Here is a 3,846-nt window from a genome sequence, read left to right on the forward strand (position 1 = left end):
CTTCTAAAATTCAATGGTCAACAGGAACTCACAGACTTGACTAGGTCGCACTTTGTAGAAGTGATGGTTTCAAGATGGTCAACCCACTCTTAAAAAATTAGAAATTTTTGAGATTTTAGGGGCGAGAATGGTCGACCTAGTCACAAATGGTGACTTGCTTGTTGACCCCTGGTCAACCTATTTTGTGAAGAATATTATATTTACCTAATTAAAGACCATGAGGGGTGGACTTGGTCACACTTAATGAAGCCTTAGTCGCACGTTTTACTGAGACACTAAACTCAAACCTATTCTAATGACTCTAGACTCTAACATACCCTACAATGTACAACCTAAAGACTTAAAGAATCAATAAAACAAGAAAAACAAGTGGATTGCCTACAAGAGCACTAAGTTTATCGTATTTAGCAAGACACAATGAATGTTAATGTCAAAATCACGCGGGTTCAATAATAGGAATCTCCTCCATAAGTCCCTCACTAACCCCATTCACACATGTCCAAGGCCTTCTCTTTGGGCTAGAGGCCGATTCATAAACAACGGAAATATGCTCTTATGGGTCCTTTAGACCTAATAATGAGGGGTGATCAAGCTAAAGCCTAGCCTCAAGGGAGTCCTTCAAAAGAATCAAAGGGCAACCTCCTTAACACACTCATTGATCATGTCCACATCCACATATTAAATGTCATAGGATGGGTGTTGGGAGGCATGAAACACATTTAGCCAGAGCTTCATGTTGCCGAAAGATACATCCATGATCCCAATCCCACATTAGATACAAGCATTAGTCGTAGCTAAGAATGGTCGACCTAGGAGGATGGGGATTTGGATTTTGGCTAGGTCGGTAGGTTCCATATCCAAGACAACGAAGTTAACTGGGTAATAGAACTTATCAACCTTGACTAGGAAATCCTTAACAACACCCCGAGGCCTTTTCACTAATCGGTTAGTGAAGCTCAAAGTGATCAGGGTAGGCTTAAGCTCTCCTAAACCAAATTGCTTGTAGACCGAGTAGGGAAGTAGGTTCACGCTTGATAGTGTAATTATTGATTACACATAAGATGGTGGCAATGCTGGTGTCCTTAAGTTTTGGGGGAATGTGACCTAAAAGAATTGACCTCACATACTAAGTCAACTTGACTTTTTTTTATTTATGTGCACCCGAGATTTGCACTTTTGGGTTTATAGGTCATTGTGGAATTTGGCATAAGCTGACACTTGCTTAGTGACATCTAAGAGAGGAAGATTGACCTTTACTTGCTTAAACATGTCCATCATGAACTCTACATTTGCTTCCTTCTTAGACTTGGAGTTTGAGTGAAGATCTACAGGATACGACACTGCAGGGACATAGTGGGGTAATGTTCCATCATTAGAGGAGGTGGGCATCATAATATTACTCACCGAATTGGAGGAATAAGGGGTGCATGGTTCAACACTAGGCTTGACCCTCATCTTCTCCTTACTCTTAGCGTTATTGTCTTCCTCCTATGCACTCCTAAGGGTGGTCACAACTTGGTCTTTCTTATGGCAAGCTGAATGACTAGAAGCCACCTCACTCTACCCCATACTGGCCTTTTGGGTTGACGAGGGGCATACTCGGCAACTTACCCTCATCCTGCCTACTCTAGGATGCGGCTAGTTGGCCTATGGTGGCCTTTAGCTTTGTTATAGACTGAAAGTGGGAATGGAGTAATTGCGAATCAACTTGACGATTAGCCTTGATACCCTCAAAAGGCTTTCAACACCATCTCCTGAAAAGAACGATCATATTGAGGCTGCCGAGGAGGTGGTGGTTGATAAGCTTGGTGACGAGGGGCGCATAGGAGGATTCTATTGATTTGAATTTTCAAATGGTCGAGGAGGTGGGGCATTGGGTGATTGATGTGGTCTTAGGGCTAAAAAACACAGAACTTGTGCCTCCAAGAGAAGTTAGGATGTCTACTCCACTCAGGATTATACTTATTGGAGAATGGATCATTAGTCAGCATATCATACCAATTATGGGTGGATTTAACTTCCTCTTGCACAAACTTAGGTGTGGGAGGCACATGGGGGCAAGTGTAGCAGGTATGAGAGGGATTGGAGCACATGACACACAACTCTGCACACGCCACTGGCTGAGGTGGTTATCTTAAAGACATGACCTGATCACGTTTCTTAACAATGGTGCACAGAGTGAGTGCAAGGTCATGGACGGTTGCTAACTCATAGAATCTCTTATAATAGGAAGAAGAAGGTTGGGAAGGTCTACAAGTAGCAACAATATGTTGCTAGGAATTCTTGGTGAGAGTCTCAAAGAGAGTCCAAGCCTTATTCTCATGCTTTGGAAAGTACCTCCACATGATGCATCAACCATGGATCTATCACGCTCAGCTAACCCCTTATAGAATGTTTGACTAATTGCCACCTAGTGACTTGATGATGTGGGCATTTACGCAAAAGGTCCCTAAAATGCTCCCACATCTCGAAAAATTGCTCACCGTCTATCTATAAGAAACTAGTGATAGCCTTCCTAAGATGATTAGTCTTCCTAATGGAGAAGTATTTTTTGATAATTTCATGTTGCATGGTGGCCCAAGTAGTCACCGAGTTCAGCTTTAAAGAATTCAGTGAATATTTGGTTTTGTTCTTAAGAAAGAAGGGAAATAGCCTAAGATAAAGGGCATCATCACCAAAGTTTGAAATGGGGATGGTGGAGCAAATTTCAAGGAACTTATCAAGATTCTAATATGGATTTTCAGTTGAGTTCCCATAAAATTTGGAAAGCATCAAGATGGTGGAAGTCCTGATTTCAAATTGCGCAGCCTTGACATTTGGGAACTAGATGCAAGATGGCTTTGTGAATGTATTGGATGTGAAGTAGTCCCTCAAAGACCGAAATAGTTGCTCCTCTGCCGCAGGTTAACGGGGAGCGAGAGGTTATGGGTTTAGATTTTTATTATGGAAAGCGGGAATTGGTTGGCGTTCGGACATGGTTTTAGAATCAAAGGACTCTACTAACTCTGGACTAGAAGTGGATTTCTTAGTCGACCTACGGGATCTCTCAATCTCAAGGTCTATAGGTATTAATTTGGGATCCAAAGATCTCAAACCCTGCACACAACTCTTTAGCATAGAAAATCAAGCCTTCAAATAGTAAACAAAAATAAAAACAAATGAAAATAAAAAAACATGTAGTAAACTACACTAAGATTTGGCTTACTATCGTAACTAAATCCTTGGCAACGGCACCAAAATTTGATAGTCTCACCAAGGCTTGGGTCCCTAACTACCAAAGATAAAATTTATAAAACCTAACTAATCCCAAGTTCAGTGCAATAATGAATAAGTCGAGTGTCAATCTCAAGGACTCAGTGCAGCGGTTTACCAAGTTAACCTAATTTACTATGCTGGAACAAGAAGAAAATATTGATTTTGGTTTTCCTATTAAACTACGAAAGAAATTAAAATTGAATTTAAATTCTTATGGAAAAGCAATCCATAGTTATAAATCCACCCTAGTTAATTTTTGATAACTAGGTTCAATTAATTATCTATACTAGGATTTCAATGGTAAAGTAATCCGCACGAGTAGCATAGCATAGCTAGGTTTGCACCAATTTTCCGAACAACGATTGGGAGAATGGGGCATACACTATCTAGCAAACACAGATTCCTCTATAGCAATTGTACCCTATTATGCACAATTAACGGAATCCTAACTATGCTGTTCTTGCGTAGGGTTTCATCACAACCAGAGAACTAAATATATTAGCTACTTATTGTGCATGAAATCAAATGTAAATACAAGGTATTGAAAAAAGCAGGGATTAAAGTACAATTGAACTTGCAAATTGAAATTAA

The 3,846-nt window shown here is 40.3% G+C and overlaps 1 non-coding gene across 1 annotated transcript; it reads left to right on the forward strand.

Annotated features, from left to right (window-relative positions):
* Positions 1–2,416: 2,416 nt before the first annotated feature.
* Positions 2,417–2,522, forward strand: LOC131145277 (small nucleolar RNA R71). Its single transcript, XR_009134061.1, has one exon. It is a non-coding gene; the product is annotated as a small nucleolar RNA R71 (small nucleolar RNA).
* Positions 2,523–3,846: the final 1,324 nt, after the last annotated feature.

This window comes from Malania oleifera, chromosome 12 (genome assembly GCF_029873635.1).
Source record: "Malania oleifera isolate guangnan ecotype guangnan chromosome 12, ASM2987363v1, whole genome shotgun sequence".
Taxonomy (NCBI): domain Eukaryota; kingdom Viridiplantae; phylum Streptophyta; class Magnoliopsida; order Santalales; family Ximeniaceae; genus Malania; species Malania oleifera.